This window comes from Melopsittacus undulatus, chromosome 12 (genome assembly GCF_012275295.1).
Source record: "Melopsittacus undulatus isolate bMelUnd1 chromosome 12, bMelUnd1.mat.Z, whole genome shotgun sequence".
Lineage (NCBI taxonomy): Eukaryota > Metazoa > Chordata > Aves > Psittaciformes > Psittaculidae > Melopsittacus > Melopsittacus undulatus.
In genome coordinates, this window is record NC_047538.1 from 9,500,679 (window position 1) to 9,521,036 (window position 20,358).

Consider the following 20,358-nt stretch of genomic DNA (forward strand, 5'->3'; position numbering starts at 1 on the left):
ACAGCCACAGGAGCTGCACTGTTGAGGCACAATTTGAAACCAGAAAAGGCCATGCTTTCAGCATTCGGGCCTTCCTGCACCAGACATTCAGCCTCAGACCCCAGTGCTGTAAGGCAGACAGTATTCCTTAGCTCCAGTCACATGATCCACAGATCATGGAATTACAGGATGGTTTGGGTTAGAAGGGACCCTCACAACAGCTCCATGGCCTCCTCTGCACTCCCTCCAACAGCTCCAGGTCCCTCTTGTGCTGCTGCCCCAGAGCTGGATCAGGGCTGCAGGGGGGGTCTCCCCAGAGCACAGCAGAGGGGGAGAACCCCCTCCCTTGACTGCACCTATCCCAGACTGCAGCACACCAGCAGCATTCTACCTCCTGAAGGCTGTTGTAAGACAGCAGCTTTAGCATCAGGACCATTTTACCTACAAAAACAAAATCAAGCACTGCAGAAGCTCTTGTTAAATGCTTTACATGCAGCAAGCCTGTCTAGAAGCACTGTATTAAAAACTCCCTTTCAGAGTATCAGTCTAGTCATGCTGAATATGGCACTAGGACTGCAAGGTTAACTCAGAATATGCAGTGTGCCGACACAACACTGAAGTAAAGGTTAAGTTGCAGATTTCTACCTCAAACCTGTCTGCCAGGAACACTGCCACTCGTGGCTAGGAGTTCAAATACTGGGAAAGAAAGAACCACAGTGGAGTTCCAATGCACTTAACCCATCTTAAGTCCTATTCCACCAGCTCAGTCTCAGCAAATTCTGTGAAAACTTTACATCAAGCTACCCTGAACTATTAAGACAGGACAGAATTCATTCCTACTACTTTATACAAAATCTGCTACTTCTACCTTTGAAAACTCAGCAAGGCGTGAAGCTACAAGCAAACCTAACTAGACTGATTCCTTACTTCAGAACTGCAGCCTTCAGATCCTTCCACTGAAGCTACTTCACCACCCAGCACTACATTAAGATATTCCATATAGGCAGTATATGTTATAGCATTCACCCAGCCTATTCTGTTTAGATGAGACATTAATAAAGACTTTTCCTCATTGCTCCCCCAAAAAGAAGCTGTAAAACTGACATCAGATATACATACATCACATCACTTACAAGGTAAGGCTGAGGTCAGACACTCTTCATCTCAGATGTATTTGGATGAATCGCCAAGATTTCACAGGCAGAACAATTCCTCGATCCTGAACTGGAAGCTTAGCACCAAACATCAACAAAACTGCAGAATGAAGGAGGTGTAAGCACACAGGCACAGCTGCTTGCTACAGGTCACATTCACTTCTTTCTGTTCAAGGAAAAGCTTACCCACCCAGTAAGTTTTGGGTGACACACACCTTGGTATTTAAATAACTGAGATCTAGAGATGTAGGACATAGGTGACTCAGTTGAAGCCAAGTCTTTAAACAAATGCAGGTTTTAACAGGAGAAATCCCTGTTCTATTCTTACAGAGTTTAAAGGTTATAAAAGCTCTATGTTGGAGGAACATAGCAGCACCAGGCAAAGATGCTCTGAATTCCACAGAGGGGCTGAGCTGTCACTCACACAGCAGGAGCTGTGGATCCCCAGCTTCATGGGAAGAGTTGCAACTCTCTTCCACATTCTCACCTGCAATAAACTACCAGATGTTTAAACTCTGAGTTCCAGATCAATAACCCAGTAAAACAATCCAAGTACCCACATCATGATTTGAGGGCTTACAGGGAAGCTGCTCTTCGGAAGTCAGCTAACAACAGCACATCCTTCAGACAGGTCTCAAGCCATCATATCTGTTTCAACATGTAGGAGCTCTGCTAAATCAAGTCTTTCAACACCCCTTAGCACAACCCCTTGGGGAGAACACAATGGCAAAACCTGACTAATTGCTATGAAATATGGTGCCTACTGAGTTTTCTTTTGCAAATGTGATGGAGGCACCAAGTTGTTTTATCAAAAATGATCTTCACTCTCTGAACTGGCCTCAGGGTGTTCCTTCAGCTTCCACATCTTAAGTTTGCTGCAAATACCTCAGCAGATCTATCAAGTCCAGGTTGGATGGGCTTGGAGCAGATGCTCCAGTGGAAGGTGTCCCTGCCCATGGCAGGGGGTTGGAACTGGAGGAGCTTTAAGGTCTCTTCCAACACAAAACAGGCTGGGATTTGATGACCTTAAGAACACCAACCCCTCACAGGGACCCCATTCTTTCTCCTAACTTTTCCAGAGTCAACCAAGAGGCTTGAAGTTCTCCAAAACAGGTGCTCCAAGCCCAGTTTAACATTTACTGCTCATCAATTCATGGAAGTTCAAAACCTGACCTTTCACAAGCAATAAACAACACAACTGACTACATCAGCAACTGCACCACAATGGGCTTCACAGCACCAGCTCAACATTCCCACAGGTCTTCCCAGTACCCACACCACCTGAACAGCCCTGAGTGCTCTCTGCACCTGCAGAGGCAGCCACCACACTCCAAACCCTGCCTGGAAATGCAAACCAGCTCTAGGAATCATTCAGTTGTCTTGGCAAGAGTCAGTATAAAAACTGTGCAGTTTAAGCACATAAATTAGGTTTTAGATGGGTTTTTGACATTAGGCCTTTCTTTAAACTGCAGCTTAACTAGACTGGCCCCAGCCACCTGCTTGCTTCTAATATGGTAATTCACACACAAAAACTTAAGTCCCTCCATGTCCTTTTCATGATACAAGTCACTTCAGCCTAAATTCTTTTGACAAGACATGTTTTATCACTCCTCACCTTTGGTAAGTAAAGTCACTTTAGCTCCATGACAAATGTTACTGAACCTGCAGCACTGTTTTAGAAGAATTCTTTCTTTATTAGTGCATTCCTTGGTCTGCTGGGATTGACACATGGGAGCAAGTGTTTATGATGAAACTAAACCCTGAGTTTTGTTGTAAGAATCAGAAAACACAATAGCAGTCATTTTATATACTTAGAAATTGACAGGAGATGAGGCAGATTAACCATATTGCAATTCTGGGACTCGAAGCATGTTCAAGTACACAAGGCCTAGCCCTCTCCGGTGTCTAATCTGAATGCCAATCAATCTGGGTGTAGGAGCAAGCAGCATGTTAGGAGCAGTAAAGGCTTCAGCAAGGGCTGGCCAGAGAACCACCACCTCTGGGTGAGCACTGGCCAGGTCTCAGGCAACTGGACATAGTGCTGGGGCAGTTCAGAATACTGGACCATAAACTGAAATCATGGGTAGAAAAGAAAGCTAAAGGGCACAGCACACAGCTTACCCTCCAGTGAGCTGCCACGCTGCTTCCTCCCCAGTCAGAACAGTTCAAGCTGTCTTATGCAAGAGGAAAAGTCCTCATACCTCAGTGCTGAATGAGGAGATGGCGGTCAAAGAATGATGCAACAGCACTATTAAAACTAATAGGCCTGTGGGTGTGACCCTCAAAGGACAGGAGCACCTCAACTTGTACCTTCTACAAACAGCTCTGTAGAAAGCTAGTCTTCAAACAAATGGAAGCAAGAAACAGCTCCTACTGTCCTTGTTATATCAAACTTACACTTGGCAAATCAGGCTAAATCCTTCTGTCCACAATTCCCAGGGCTCCACACAAGCATCACACCACCCAGTGCAGGCAGGGACAGCAATGAACCACCACCCTCGCAGGTGAGCAGCACATCAAGCAGGTTGCAAGACTGCTTCTGACTCCCAAGGTGATTACAACAGCTGGATTGGCATTGCTTTTCCCAGGTAATTACTGAAATATTCCTACCTTTAGACCCTTCTACTGGTATGTTATCACCAGCCTTTCAAAGCTCACAACTGTCTACGCTGTGTATTGCAGAGGCACTAGTGCTGTAGCAATTGAAAGCTAGAGAGCTCCTAAGCCAGCTTACCAGTTTAACATTTGAGAGGCAAAAGATAACTTGCCTGGACTAATGAGCTAAGTATAGAGCCATCATGACAAGAGCTCCCCAATTATTCCTGCAGTTCTTCTGTTCAGAGTGAAACAGCCTGCGAAGAAGCAGAGGCTTCAACAGTGGGTACAGTCAGTTACTGAAGCTACGCCAAGCAAAGCAACAGTGTTCCTGGGTTTAACGGACCAAATTCTGCAAAGCAGCACCAAGAGTCAAGATCAGCATCTTCCGTATCAGTGGACTGTGTTCACCACCCTCAGTTCATCATCAAAATTCAGCATTTTAGGGAATCCCATTGTTTTAGAACCCCCGACATACTCAGCTTGCCTAGTCCTCTCACAGATCAGTGCTGAGCCTGTCATTCAGAAGCTAAAATGCCAGTTTGACATGTGAAAGCCAGTTTGGTTCCAGCTATTAAAGCCTGCAGAACTGAAGGGGGGGAAAGCAACATGACGGTGACCAGGCATGTTGGTACCAACATTATGCAGCTATACAAGAAATTTCTGTTTTCTGGAATTATCTTTTAATGAATTTTTATTTTTTATTATTCTTTAACCAGGTTTTATGAGTATTACTTTTAAGGCCGGTGTCCCATATAGTCACGGATTCTGAAGGAAGAACCTGTGATGAGCTGTACTACCACCAAGGAAGTTTCCACATCAATACCCAAACACGTGGTTTGAACATGTGGAGGTGTTCTGGACATACAGGCATACTCCTCAGCATAGTGAGGTTGTAGTCGTTTTTATCATGACCCAGTCAGGAGCTCCAGAGCAGAGATCTGGTCTCCTTACTCAGAAGGATAACTCTGCTTCCCCCTGGTTTTGCCAGAACACGACCCAACAACAAAATACTAAACACTTCAACTGGATTCTCCAGAACTGAAAATTTCCATGTGCTTTCTATCTGCAGTCTCAGTTTACTCAACTGTTACATACAGGGATGCTCTGCACCAGTGAAGTACACTAACCAAACACCTCAAACCATGTGATACTCATGCTTGAGTCTGGAGGGATTAAGAGATTCCAGTCCAGAGCAAAAGAAAACAAGCAAGCTATTGTGTTCTGCATTAGAAAACAACTATGCCTTGACCATAATCCATCAGCCAAACCTACAAGGAAAGCCCAGCAGACCTCGAAATATTCACCTTGTTCCATCTTCCTCCTTTTTCCTCAGAGTTCGGATTTTCCCAAAGAGAAAAAAGGTGCATTCTTTTGGTAGTTACTCAAAGAAAGGTTCACTGAACATAGACAAAGATGATGATTTAATTATAATGGGTATCCAACCAGAATATAATGCCCCGTTCACAGCAAATTCCTGCTACCAGAGTGGGAGAAAATGAAGAATCTGAAGTCTCAAACGCACCCATGACCAGTGTGTCTACCCATCACCATGTAATTAAAGAACAGGTTCACTTAATTGTAAAGATGAACACTTGTTTGATAAGGATTCGTCATTTATTTAATGAAAAGCTTATTCACTGTTAGGAATGCACAGTGCTCAGATGGAAAGTAGTAAAAGGTCTGCAGGCAGAGGCCAGAGGCTTGCAAGTTTACATTACACACACTTCACCTGCATTCAGCTTCCATCTGTTAAAGGAAAATAATCAAACTAACCTGGAAATGCAACCTGCTTACAGTCTTGTCAGGTTTCTTGGATCAATATGCCCACACTACACTAACAGATTTGTTCTTGGAAGTGAAAAAAAACGGAAAATGCAAATAGAACAATAAACCCAGAGCTGTCAGCTCACACTACTGAGAGGCATTTCTGTTCTAGCCCATAGCAAACTGACTGCAGAATGGATAGAGCAATGCCCTCACATCCATTCTCAAGTAAAGCTGCTCTACAGCATGGCAGGTAAGTTTTCCTCTCATAGTCTCTCATTCAGGCTCATCTGTTCTTTGTCAGAACACAGACAAGTATTTGAAAAGCCTGAACTTAGAGAAAACCTACAGAACAGCAAAAGTCAGCTTTGAGAACAGTAGTTGAGAGTCAGAGAAGGTACTGAAGGCTGGAGGCAAGTAAAACTGCACAGAGCTCAGCTGCAACAGATCCAGGAGGTCTGAAAAAGTCTCAAACACCCTCTCAAGGATGCACCAAACACTATAATTACAAACAGAACTTCACAGCATCTCATTTATCTCCAGTTTAAATTTCAATGATAGCAATTACAAGCTTACAGATAGCAATGCAGTAAGTAACGCCTTCCCAGGTACACATTTAGGTCAATTAAGGCTACAAGAGATCAAATCAGCCACCACAGCAACCACCTTGCTCCCTTTCCTGATCTACCTGCAGAGAAAACACAGAGTCAGGCTGCTGGTCACCTTCTAACTACCAGGTAGGAAATTCTAGGGAAACGCTTTCCACCAATTCCAGACTCAGCCACAACCACTTCCCTGAGCAACTTCGGCTTGAAACTCATTTTGAAAGCATGCCGAGTTATAGGACAGAGCTTAATACTGCATCAGCTAGGAGACTGGATCATTCTAACCTCTGCTGTACAATATAATTGAGGCTTCACACCAAAGAGAGAGTTATGCTACCCATGTAACATCCACAGGATGTTGAAGTATGAAGGCTCCATGGTCATAAGCAGTTCCAGTGCTGCAGTAGGTACAAGTGAATTGTTTGTATTTCTCTGGGTGCTCATTTTGTTAACAGTTCTTTAATTCAGCCTTCAGTTTCAGCCAACTCTTCAATACTTCCAACTCCCATGTCCAGTAAGTAAAGTGAAAGTAAAGTTCTAGTATTCTGCCCTTGACCTATGAAGTGCTAAATTCTGCATAAGCAAAAGACTCAAAGATCTGATTTTCCACCTGAAATCTTGCCACCAGCTGTACAGAAACCCCCTCAAAAACATCAGAACCTTACTTGCCAAGCAGTCAAAGCACTGAGAACCCGAGGAGTCACACTCATAGGCCTTGCAAGGCTTCTGATCCCCATCACCCCCAAGGGGCTGCTCACAGGGGTGAGCTGAGGAGACAAGCAAATACCTGTGGGCAGGTCCTGCCTCGGCTCCACTCTCCAAGAGCAGCCAGCAAGCCAACTTCTTGTCTGCAGACTGGATCTCAGCCTATGCCTTCCAGCAGAGACAGGCATTCCTGTCCTCTTCTCACACAGGTGCCTGGAAGCAGCTCCTCCAGGCACTTCCAGGAGTGAGAAAGCAGTGCTAGAGAAAACAGCCTCATTCTGTCAAAATCCTGCCCGTTCCCCAGCGATCCAGGAGTCAAAAACCTTCTTTAAAGGCACAGGGAAAGTGAGACTATTTTTATTTCTTCCTGAAGCCCTGGCCTTCCAGGTAATGCTACAGAATTAATGCTTTGATTATAGCCCTAGTTTCCAGGCCCAGAGCTGGAGAAGCAAATGAGGCCCACAAAAGGGCAACAGAAAACTGTCCTAATAGCATTTTTATAAATAATGTCTATACCAGCATAAATAATATAATATAAATAATGTCTATACCTCTGGTATTGGAAAGAAAAACTACAAATAATCACGGCAATGCAGCAGTCTTCCTCCACAAACTCAATTTGAAGTGTGTTACTTCTCATCATACTCCCTGTATGTCCTAGGAACTGAACCTTGTAGAGCACCAGAATAATCAAAATACTTAAAAAGAGACTACTGGCCTCATGTCCACAAGAGCCCTCCCATAGAGCCAGGCATGGGAGCCAGGGAATCTCTACTTCAAGCTATTGTGTTTCAGAAATCTCAGTTAAAGCATGATGCAGAGCTTTTTGCTTGGTTTTCCTGATGGGAAATCTTTCCACACTTTTAAAACAGGGTAAGAAAGACCACAGACAAGAGAGCCTTTGGTACAAGCCACGGGAACAGTGTACTCGCAGCATGAGAGAAGCACACACTGGTAGTAAGTTACTTGGACAACATTGTTCCCTTGAAAAGTAGAAAGCTGAGATCACAGTGAAACAAATCTTTCCCAATACTCTTCTCAGTGAGGACCTGAGAGGGTAGATCCTGCACATCTGCTATAGATCATCACAGTAAAGAATAACTTCAGGTCTGAAATTAATCCAAGACAAAGCAGCTCAAGATACCCTGCAGAACTGCCCCAGTTGAAGAAAGCAAGTACATAAATCCTGCTTCCATCTCACAGGGTCTAACAGGACTGCTGAACAGCCCAGGGACCTAATCCTGCAGGCAGAAAAGCACATTTGGATTGATTCTTCCTGTAACCAAGTGAAAATGCAATCACAGCTTTGTGTTTTAAAGCTTTGCCAGAAGATAAAAAAAGACAGTGTTATGAGAGCTCTGACATTCAGGTGCTTGCCCATGAAGCAAAATCTCCTTCTAAGCTCTCCTCACACTGAAGGCTTCCACTTTTTCTCCCCAGCAGCATGCACCAGCCACCACACTAGAGGAGCCTGTGGAGAAGCCCCATCCAACTTTGTGGGAAGTGTCACTGCAGAAAATACAGGAGCAACTGGACTAAAAGCACATGGAGAGAACAGAACATACAGCTCGAGATCAACATACACAACAGAGAGGAAGCAGACAGTTCAATATCACTATCAAAGCTCAGGTGTCAGAACACAAGTCTCTCCTCCATGGCTCTTCACTGTCTCCAGGTCATGCTCTGGAAGGTCAGAGGCCCGTGGCAGCCTTCCTTGCTGTCCACACTCACAAGGTTCAGACATTTGGAATTCCCTCTTACAGCTCCCACTGTAGAGAACACACCACAGCGGGGTGCTGACCTGTCCTCCCTGCCCTCCCAAAAGCCCAGCTCCTCCTAAGGAGACAGGGACTAACACCAAGTTCCTGATTTCATTCCAGCTTCAAGTTGATTCCACTCCAGCTTCAAGCTGATTCCACAGGTGACAGTAATTTTCCAAGCAAAGCTCTGGCTTCCCAGCTAGCACTAAATCTAATGCTTCACAAGATAACTAGCTAAAACCCTTGAGCTGACCACTACCATGTTGTTCATATACTGGAGATCAAGAGTTTGATCAAGTCAATGAAAGCATCAGCTACATGTGCATCTCAGATGAAAGCCATCCAGCACACCCAGCTTCATTTTCATTATGTCAGTCAATCACAATGAACACCCAAAATGACAGTGAGATGTGCTGAGCAAGGCAAAACACAGCTTGCTTTGCTTTTCACCTATAGTACTCCTCTAAGGCTTGGCTTCTTTGATGTTCTGCCCTCTTCCAGCTAACACTGAACTGCAAAGTTGTATTTTCAAGTATTTGCAATTCACTGTTTTTGATTCCATGTCTCTAGAAGAAGGATTTAATACTACTTCAAATTGATCAGCATGTGTTACTGAGGAACGTTTCATTCCTGGCAAGACTGACAGCTTGTACAGCAGCCTGCCCCCAAGCTATCCTATCAATGCTGCTTCAGAGCCTTTCACTTCAGTCCCAGTCAAGAGGAAAAATAAGAGACTACTCGCTCTAAAACTAAACTCCACTAGAATCTTGTTCAGAGTATTAACTTCTTCAGAAGTGATAATACTTGAATACAGCAGCTTATAGAAGTTTAGTTGCAATATCACCTAAAAAGGGCCATCCAGCTTCAAGTCTTTTGAAATCCAAAGCAGGGTAAGAACCACTCAGGCAGGTTTTTTTCACAGGTTGGGGTTTTTTTCCTCCCCTTGTTAAGGGTTTGGAAGGGTTCTACCACCTACAGGATCACTCTTGCAGAGGCGTCAGCTGCCTCACCTATACATACACAGACTCAGATCAGCAAAACCTCAAACTGGATCATGCCATGGTTATTTTGGTGCCCCTACTTTCAGCATTAACACCCTGAGGAGGAACAATACCTCCAAAGCACCCAGTTGCCCCCCATGAGACCTACTGAACATCCTTCCAGTTCTTGCTCAGCTTGCCACCACATTCACATGAGAAACCAACTGCTGCTTGCTAAACTTTACATTAAGCTTTAGGTCAGAGGTGTTTTAGAAGATGAGTCAAAGCTAGGAATCAGCAACTGTATTTTAGAGTTAAGCCTTTAAAAACAGCGCTTTCAAGGGACATCAATGACCCCAGAAATAGCTTATCCATTTCAACTAACGTTCCAGAGAGCCTCCTGCTCTGCTCTTCTTCCCTAGCTCACTTTGTATGCTGTGGTGCTGCAGTTCCACGCTTCACTCCTAAGCCATATTGCTACTTACTGGAGGTGAACAGAGCACCTCCAGCTTGGAGCCACACAACCCAGACACTTCCTAACAAACTGAGGATGAAAGATACCACTGGTTTCAGCACGTTCTTCCCTTTACTTCAGAGCAGCACGGACTTACTTGAGGCCTTCCTCATGGGATAAAGCATTACCTCCCAGAATCACTACAGCCAGTTGGTATTCACCACATTTACACACTAGCAGAACCTACTAATCAGACGAGGGGAAGAACAGGTCTAGGCTACTCATGCTCTAGCTCGCAATTAAATTTCTGTGGTATCAGTATGTTCTGTCAGCTGTCCTCACCTGCTCACCCCAAAGCAAGGGGACAAAGTCTTGGCTGTTTCTGTTATCAGCCACATTCCAGGTCAGTTGACACCAGGGGATGCTGTAGTTTGTGCCTGCTGCCCAGCCCACAAGGAGCAGGCACAGGAAGCTGACACATGTGCAAGTCAATACACCAGTCTGGATACAGCAACCCTGCACCATCCAGGATTAGTGCATCCAAGGTAAAAGTTCTAAACACAAAGAGCTGAGATCTTCAGTTCTTTACTGGGCACAACCAAGCCTCAGTAAAACATCAGTATTTCAAATTCCTGGATTAGAACAAACTTTCATGCAAATCACTCAGTCCCCCCAAAAATCTAAAGCACCACAAAGGTAAAGAAATAGTTATATTTTAACAATGCAGTTAATTCACAAGAATTACAGCAAGGACTAAATGCTAGACATATTCCTAAAGCCCTCCTGAGAGCACTGGAAAGCTATGACACCAATATCTAGAAGAGGGGTGGAATTACAAATCATGAGTTAAAACCCATATGGGATCTAACAGGCAGATCTTTCACATCACCAGCTACTCAAGAGAGACACGTGCAGAACAGTTGCACATTGTGGCTTGTAAAACATATACTTAAAAGCTTATCTTGAAAGAAATATAACATCTATTAGTTTGAGTCAGCCAGTGAAAGCAACTATGGATTAAACAAGTGCATACTGAAGTATCTGGATTTTCCATTCTGTTTATGATATTTGATAAGCACTAACACACTATTTGGAGTCACATGCTCTGGAAGACAACACTGATATCAAGCAGAAGAGTCCCCTCTCATTATATCCAGCTCCACATCCCAGGAGGAAGCTACCAGAAACGACCATCTCATCCTTTTGACCTGTGCAGGTGAAAAGAGCTCCAACTTCATGCTGGATGTTCCTCTGATTCCTCCAGAGAGAATTCCTTCTTCCTTCTGTTCCTTGCAGACCTGTTACTCCAGCAGCCTTACAACACCTTTCTCCTTAAGTTACTCCTCTTCCACTCTAATTGCCAGCAAAGCACTGCATAGCCACGTTCCTCCTACTCTCAGAAGGCTGACAACAACTCTCCACCATTGCGAGTTGCACGTAGGTGGAATGAGAGCTGAGATACAATATTGTATTGCTTGTCTTCAGAAGCGTGGCCATGCTGCCCTTGTACCTCCTCCAGCTGTGAATGGCCACTTTTATGGGGAAAAAGAGAAATAAAAAAGAGCTTCTCAAGCTGAACTATTCAACCTACTTGGTACAACTTGTGGCTTGCATCACTTAAGCAGGCTAACATCAATATTTTAATAACTGCCAGTACAGACAGGTTATGTCATGGATACTAACAGCATCCCAGATGGGGACCTACAACACTGCCAGCAAGAGAACCAGGCTTGAGCCTCAATCTACCATTCCTGTACTATGAAGTAGAACAGGAGCACCTTTCAGGGCAATCAAAAGCCACCACTGCTCAACCTCATTCCCACACAGTTGCCCCTCTCCAGACTGCAGAAGCAGGCAATGGGAACACTTGTCACTGAAGCACTTCAGAGCCCCACGCCCCGCCTTCACTTATCTGCAGAAAGTTTCAACACTTGCACTTCACACTGTTTCCTGTGCCATGACAGAAAGAACTTTTACTGTCTTCCAAACCCACTGTGATCAGTAACAGCTGAAGCAATGCCGCTATCAGATGGCAGCCTCCTCCCTTGGCATTATCTACAAGCACTCCTTCACCTCCCAACAAAAAGTTAATTTTCTAACACTACAGCATATGTTTTATATAATAACAGACAAAAGGCACCTCAGCTTTTTAGCTAACACTTAGAGCATGATGGGTCTTACAAGAAATCTGCCATAGGTCTTTCAGTCACACTACCATCCCTTCCCAATGGGCTCACCTAGACATTTACACATGTCTTTATATTCACCATAAAGCCAAGCTGCACCTTCCTGCTCAGCACCACCTGACATGATTCACTACACAAGCTCTTGCCTTCTAAGAGAAAGCCTCGCTGCACGTGGTTACACGGGCTCATCACACGACAAAACAAACAGGCAAAGCACACAGGAGACTGCTTGTCAGACATGAAGCCTGCAGGAGCTACAAGCTCCTGCTCAGCCTTCCCCCCAGTGAGGGAAGGGTGCATGAGAAGCAAAGAAAACAGCTTCCTGTGCAGAGAGATGTGAAGGAACATGAGGTCTCATCTGGTGATAAAGCAACAACCCCTAAACTGATGAACACAAAAGGGAACAGCTTCAATGCTACAAGCTAAACACGTTGGGGGGAACGGAGCAGGGAGGGGGCAAAACACTACTCACCAGAGAAGGGCAACATCTGCTCAGATCCCACCAAAAGAACAGGACTGTTAAGAGGAACACGGGGAAGAGGCACAATTAAAGCCCAAAACTACACAAATAAAAAGCCTTAGAAAGCCCCGTTTATAAAAGGAATGGGAATTTTGGCCCTGTGCACAAGGGCAGTCGAACACAACTGATACCACGACCAAAGCAGTAGGAGAAGCCAAGCACGGGCCCACGGCTGCCAACGGCATGAGGCGATCCCCAGCTCAGCCACACGCCGCGGGCCGGGCAGCGAGGCCCGCAGGCCGGAGCCCACCTTTCCCGGCCGCGCCGCCTGAGCCCCGCGGCGGAGGGACGCGCTGCCACCGCCGCCACCCGGGACGGCAGCGCTGCCTGCCCGGGGAGGGAGGAGGAGGAGGAGGCCGCCGTCGCTCCCGGCCGCGGAGCCTGGCGAGCGCCTCAGCCCGAGCAGAGCAAAGCACAACGGAGAGGAGCAGCCGGCGCCCCACAGCCCGAGGGGGCGTGCCGGGCCGCGGCCCCGCAGCTGACAGCGCGGCCGCCCTCCTGCAGGCCAGGGCCCGGCAGGCCGGCCGGCCCACACACCCACCCACCGCCCTACACGGCACCGCGGCGAGGCCGGACACCCCCCGGCAGCTCCTTACCGCGGGGCAGGGCATGGCGCGGAGCCCCCACAGCCCCGTCCCGGGCCGCGGCCTCCTGCCTGGGCCGGGGTCGCTGCGCTCCTGGGCCGCCTGCGCCGCCTCTCACAGCCACAACAACATGGCGGCCGCACGGGACGCGGGGACAGGCGCGCGCCCTCCTCCTCCTCCTCCCCCTGCGAGGGGCGGGGCCGGGCGCGCCCCGTTCCCGCCCCCCGGCGGCGCAGCCGCCGCCCTGAGGGAGCCGGCGCTGGCCCCCCCATCCCCTCAGCATGAGGGGAGCCCATGGCGGTAGCGCTGCTCACACGGCGGCCCCTCAGCAGGTAGAGCTGGCTCCCCCCTTCCTCCCTTTAGAACCCTGTGGGGTGGCTCCTGCCCCGTAAGCACGGAGCCCTGCTGGGGCTGACACTGGTACGGACGGTCCTGCGGGCGCCTCGGCCGAGCTGTGAGGCAGGTAACAGGTAGAGGCGGGCTGGAGCTGGGTGCTGAAGGGTCCTCTTCAGGTCTCAGCCCTCACAGAAACACCCTGCCTGTCCATAAAAGCCACTTTGTGCACAAGGTCTTGCGGCCCTCTTTGCCTCTGTGGCATTCAGCTCGGCTGTAAGAACATGGGGTGGCCCCGTGCCATCAGCAGGCTCTGCCCGAGCCACCCTGCGCAGCCCGCATGAGGTAATGGAGAGCAGGCAGCCAACAGGAGGCACGCGAGCCAAAAACCGCATGGAAGCGGAGAGACGAGGGATAAAGCAAAGGGATATGACCCTTAAGGAGCAGAAAGGCACAGGAAAGCTGAAGAACAAATGGCAGCAGGGTACGGTTGGCAGGGAGCAGTGCAGCTTCCTTAAACGAAGCTGGTGCAAAGGAATTCGTTTTCAGCAGCAAGGTTTGCAGGTGGGTTTTGTTGCGACTGTGATGGGTCATGAGTGCTTTATCTCCGATTTACAGTGCTGTATGTAGGTCAGGTTGTGCTTTTGAGAGGTATTCGTACCTGCTCCTCGCGTTTGTCTTGATCTGAAATGAAATGCTTGCTTGCAAGGAACTATAAAATGCACTCCTAAATTATCCACAGGACTCTCCCTCTGAGTCCAAGGCTAGTCATTGTAACAGATGGACTTCAGTCTGTCATTAAGTCATGTTTAAGCTAGAAGTAGCATTACGTTCAGAGAGAACAATACAAAACACAGGCTCCCGTGTCTTTAAACTCAGATATAAGCCGGGCAGTGAGTTGTTTTCTAGTTTCTCTCCCTTGGTCAGGGACAGTAAACACTTGAAAGGAAGTTAACCAGTCCCTATAATGGGACTTTTTCCAACAACAAGCCATCATGGGAATGCAAATGTGATCTGAATGTCAATATGTACCTTCAGAGGAACTTTGGACGAAATACAGGTAACTGAAGGGGAAAACAGGATTCCTGGCCTGTTTACAACCAAAAGCAGCCGGTATAGCTGTACCTGACAAGGATGTGTGTTGACAGCATTAGGAAGCGGAGTATGAATTTTGAAAGGTCACTGCTAAATGGTTGCCTTTTGCAGTGGGTCTGGACAGAGATCAAATGTGACCTACTTCAGGGAGCTGACTCCTGGACACCCAGAACCTGCTGGTTGCTCCTTCTGCTCTTTAAAGAGGGGGAACTACCTGGGGTCCCATCACTGTGACTGGAAAAGCCAGGCACTTCCAGCTCTCATTTCAGTGACACCCCTTGTCTTCTTGACACTGGTTTTACAATATAGTTAAACACATCACATGGACGCTTTCCACATCTTGGGTTCTGAGTCTCTCCATTTCTTCTGTTCCAGTCTTTTTTTATATATAAATAATAGACATGGCCCTGTGTTAAATGACTTTTCCCTCTATTTTCCATGTTGATTGAGCAGAGAATGATAGCTGATGAGAATTATTTTATGGAAATGGAAATTACTGTACCCAAGGGGAGAACCTGATATGCAGCTCAGATATGCACAACAAGGTGTTCCCAGGCCCACCAACCTGGAATATATCCTCACTCATCCAGGACAAAGTTTTTAATTTGTGAGTTTGGAATGAATTACAGAAGAGCAACTGAAGCACTCACTGGTTTGAAGCAGCAGGAGGTGAAGCAAGCCAGTCATTTAGGGACCTGTTAGGCCTCCAGAACATTAAAAGCTTAGGAAAAAAAAAATATAAAGGAAAAAGTAGTTTGGGACTAACAAGTAAGTGGAAAATAAGGTAAAAATGCAACACAGCTTTACTAGACTGAATTTAACTACGACTTTACCTTTTATAATTGTTTTCTAGACAATGGATAGATAATAGGTTTAATCTAACTGGATTTAGTAAGATACTAAAACTGATGCCACATGGCAAATGTGTGGTTCTTTTGGGGAGCTGTTGGGTAGGTGAGAAGCTGGCTGCAGGCAGATGGCCATGGTCTGGGTGGAAAGGCAGACGGTGAGGGTGGAGCTGAGCTCCTCAAGAAATGACTTGGAGACTGTCAGCAGGTTCAAAACTGGATCCAGTAAATTAATGAAGAGCACCTCAAACAGTCACCACCTGCAGACTGCAAAGGGAAGAGAGAGCAGAAGGTGCCTGGGTTATGATGCCCCCCGTGAGCTGCAGCTCTCAGTGCTGGCCGCAGTGCCCAGCAGGCCACACTCTCCTGATCCTGCACAGGATTGTTCAAGCAGGCCTTGGAACAAAAGGGAGGAGTGAGCTGGTGGCATTTGCTGATGACACAAAGTTGGGAGGCTGTGGCAGTGCAGAGAGAATATCCATGTTGCTGGAAGAGTTGGATAATATTGAGAGCTGCCACATTTGGAAATAGGATGAAATTTAATAGTGAAAGTCCAAGGTCATACACTTGGGAATTACTAAGAAGAATCTCTGCAGCAAGCTGGGAGCTCATCGGTTGGAAATGACAGAAGAGAAAAACCTGAGTGTATTTGTTGATCTCAAGATGACTGCGGGCTGCCAACACGAAGCAGCCCTGACAAAAAGCACTTATCAACTGAGATATTTCCAGAAGAGAAAAACTTTCGTACCACTCTACAGAGCTCTGCTGTAACCTTCTCTGGAATTCTGTATGCAGCTCTGCTCAGTTTTAATCAAGGGGGACCAACTTCAAATGTGACTGCAGAATAATTACAGGGTAATCCTGATTTTTTAATATGTAAGGATCTTGAAATTATTTGTTTAGAAAAAAAAAAAACCCACACCTGAATGCTGAGGAGGGATACAGTTATTCTCTATGAAACTTCAGGGAGTAAACACAGCAGTAAACACATCTCCCTTAACAGCAAGGGTGATGTTAATGTAAGAGAAAACAAGTATCCGATGGCCATGAAGTGTCAGTCTGAACTGAAACATGAGAACACCCAAGCTTCCAGCAGCACAAGTCCTGGGGCTCTGGGTCATCCTTTCCAGAGCTGCCTTAGCCTGATGTGGTTCCACCAACAGCTGAGAAGTGAGTCTAAAGACCCCACAAGTGCTGCCCAAACCTCTCCGGCTGTTCAGGACACAGCAGTCAAGCTACTAGTTGGCTTCCTACAGAAAGAAAAGGGGTTCCTGATGTGGCAGGATACTCTTTGGGCTGCAGACATCTTAGTTATTGGCTGTATTCAGTAAGGTTACATGTAAAATCTGCTGGTATTTGTGGTGGAGGCTGACAGTTTCGGATCATCGCACCCTGGTCCTTCAGGTCCCTGTAGAGCACAGGCCAGCCCTTGTGCCCACCCTGCAGGTGGCATGCAATCCCTGAGCAATCTGCACCTGGCACCACTGGAAACAGCAAAACCCAAATGCCTCTCGGGTACCTTCCTGCCCCTGTTACCAACCAGTAACCTTTATATGCTTCACTCTCATGAGCCAAACAGCCAGCCTCAGCCTTCATGGGCTGTTCCTGCTCTGATAAACCTGATGGTAAGCTCAGATACGTCTTTACACACCATCCTGTTTCTCAAGAATGGTCACCTCATGAAATGGAGAGCAGTTTCCTTCCTCAGAACTCCAAACTGGTTGCTTTGGCCAGTTTTCTACCCAAAAGTAGCTGTCTCCATCCTTTCTCTTCCATTCTGTTTGATTTTTCATCTTTTACCACCTCACTTTAATGCTTTACTCATTTTACTCTCTTTTTTTTTTTCCACTAAGGGCTGAGCAGAACACTGCACTCAGCCCCATCCCTCACCACTGTATTTGTATTCATCCTGTAGGTGATTCCATTCTTTTCACTTCCAACAGTTGTGCAGTCTGTGGGTGACACTTTGCTGAAGGGAGGCACAACAAAGCTATCTTGGCTGCAGCTATACATCAAGAACATTCTATCATTCTAAATACAAGGATTTGGGCATGTAAGGAATCAGGCAACATAAAATCACAGACTGCTCTAAAGTCTTCCTGGTTCTCTTGTCCAGGCTGCCCCAGCCCAGCTCTCTCAGCCTGGCTCCAGAGCAGAGCTGCTCCAGCCCTCGCAGCATCTCCATGGCCTCCTCTGCACTCACTCCAGCAGCTCCATGTCCCTCTTGTGCTGCTGCCCCAGAGCTGGATCAGGGCTGCGGGGGGGGGGGGGGGGGGGGGGTCTCCACAGAGCACAGCAGAGGGGGAAAATCCCCTCCTTGACCCCAGGCAATGCTCTGGGGGTTCAGCCCAGCACCCAAGGGGTTCTGGGCTCAAGCACACACTGAAGCTGTGTCATTGGGAGCTTCTCCTCGCCCAACACCCCCAAGTCCTTCCCCTCAGGGCTGCTCCATCCAGTCTCCCCCAGCCTGTAGGTGTGCTTGGTACTGCCCTAACAAACCCAGGGGCAGGACCTTGCACTTGGCCTTGTTATCTCTGTTATATGAAGTGATTATTCATTACTGTAGAAATCCTGTGGTCCCCCACGCAGGGCCGTGCCTGTGTGGTGCACAGAGGGAGTTCCCACCCAAAGGAACTTGCACCATTAAAGCTCACAGAAGTTGAGCAACTCCTTCACTCCACTGGCCAGGAGGATGTGTACCACAGGCACCAGAGGAGGAGGGAACAGGCACTCCTGGCCCTGGGCAGCACTGTGCCCTAGCAGAGGATGAACAAAGACCTATCTTGGGCTATCCCCAGTGCCCTTCATTAGTGACCAAATAAAACCCAACCTACAATGAGACTTTATGCAAGGAGAGGAGAATATACTTATGCTAAGAATATGCTTCATTGGAGAATGATGGGATATGGAAAAAATAGTTAATAAATTACTGTAGGATCCATCAGGTTTAATGATCACACTCAGCCTCTACAACTGTCAAGAACATGCTGGGGAAGGCTTATATCTTTTAGTCCCTGCTAGGCTCAGGTACCTATCATTAAGATAAACTGTAAAAAAGGAAGAAGTAGAGCTGTGTTGAGAAACAGCAAATCTTGGGCTGCAGCAAATCGGCATCATCACTGGGCAGCATTTCAGTTGCTTAGGAAATCTAACAGCCCATTTCCAGGACCTTGCAGCTCAGTGCTACAGTTATGTCTTTTTTTAGATTACATTGACATTTTTCTCTGCTCTTGTCACAACTCTTTAATTTTCTTTCTATTTTTTCCATGTGTTTACAAGTGCTGGTCCTTCAGGGTTTCCTGCTCCCTCGGCCCTGTGCGGGCTGATGGCTTCAAATGGTGTCCCAGCCTTCTGGAGGGGACATGGGGCCAAGTGGTGAGTGGTGCCTGCTCTGTGTGTGGGCCCAGTAACCACTGAGGGCACAGTGTGAGGAGGGGAATGGCTGGCTGTGTTCCATGCCTGCACGCAAGTGAAGCAGATATTCCATCCAGCCCCCAGGCTGTCATTTGGGACTTTTAGATAGAATTTGAGGAAATGCAGGAACTGTGGAAGCAATGGTGCTGTTCGGGAAGCAGAATGCCATACCATAGTGTTCTGTTCACTGGAGACTAACAAGGACAGCACGTTCCCAGGGTCATTCCAGTGTTTCAATCCTCCTCTTGGTGCTTTTTGTGCTGCTTGAAATGAAAAGGCTGCTTTTGTGTCTTATCACCAGCTCAGCCATGCAGGCTGAGTCGAGGAGATGACTGGAATGTGCCTGTCAGAACGCTGACAGTGCTGACGGAACCAGGGCACTCTTCCCTGGTTTTGACTTATGACATCTGATAATCTGCTCTGAGGAGCTTCCTCCCATCCATGAATCATCCTGAAGAAGGATCCTTTCAATAAAAGCTCTTTTTCCAAAAGCTTTTGTCTAGAGACGTTCTCCAGTTTGGATCCGATTTGAAGCCTGCTTGCCTGGTAAATTTGGATAGCTCTGGATCAAACCTTCATAGAATCACAGCCTTGCTTGGGTTGGAAGAGGCCTTAAAGTCTCCAGCTCCAACCCCTGCTACAGGCAGGGACACCCTCCACTGGAGCAGCTGCTCCAAGCCCCTGTGTCCAACCTGGCCTTGAGCACTGCCAGGGATGGGGCAGCCACAGCTTCTCTGGGCACCCTGTGCCAGCGTCTCAGCACCCTCACAGGGAACAGCTTCTGCCTAAGAGCTCAGCTCAGTCTCCCCTGTTCTGGCAGGTTCAAGCCATTCCCCTTGGCCTGTCCCTACAGGCCCTTGTCCCAAGCCCCTCTCCAGCTTTCCTGCAGCCCCTTTAGGCACTGGAGCTGCTCTCAGGTCTCTCCTTCAGGAGCCTTCTCTTGTCCAGGCTGCCCCAGCCCAGCTCTCTCAGCCTGGCTCCAGAGCAGAGCTGCTCCAGCCCTTGCAGCAGCTCCATGGCCTCCTCTGCACTCGCTCCAACAGCTCCAGGTCCCTCTTGTGCTGCTGCCCCAGAGCTGGATCAGAGCTGCAGGAGGGGTCTCCGCAAGCACAGCAGAGGGGCAGGATCCCCTCCTCGCCCTCCCAGGCTCTGTTCTGGCTCTCAGTAGCTCTGCTGTGTCACGCTCTACCCTGTCCCTACCCGAGACAGCAGCAATCACCCCGCACTGATCGGGAAGCCGTGATTTGCTTTGGGAGTTCAGACCTGGCTTTTACTGGTCTCGAGGTCGGCCGGTGGGTCCGGCCGGTGATTAGTTTAAGCGGTGGGTCTCTTCCAACAGGAAACCAGCCGGCCGCACGCGAGGACTCCCCCTTCCCGTT

At 47.5% G+C, this 20,358-nt stretch overlaps 1 protein-coding gene across 4 annotated transcripts in view; it reads right to left on the reverse strand.

Moving 5' to 3' along the window:
- Window positions 1-13,436, reverse strand: part of MTMR3 (myotubularin related protein 3) — a 75,966-nt gene extending 62,530 nt beyond the window's left edge. For 2 of the 4 annotated variants that reach the window (XM_034068051.1, XM_034068049.1), the window contains exons 1-2: window positions 13,302-13,436; window positions 12,658-12,701 (exon numbers count right to left, since the gene is read on the reverse strand). The gene's annotated coding sequence lies outside the window, so the exon portion shown is untranslated. Of the gene's footprint in view, window positions 1-1,112; window positions 1,266-12,657; window positions 12,702-13,301 lie in introns of those variants that run through there. The other 2 variants (XM_034068050.1, XM_031042500.2) reach the window with 2 other exon arrangements.
- Window positions 13,437-20,358: the final 6,922 nt, after the last annotated feature.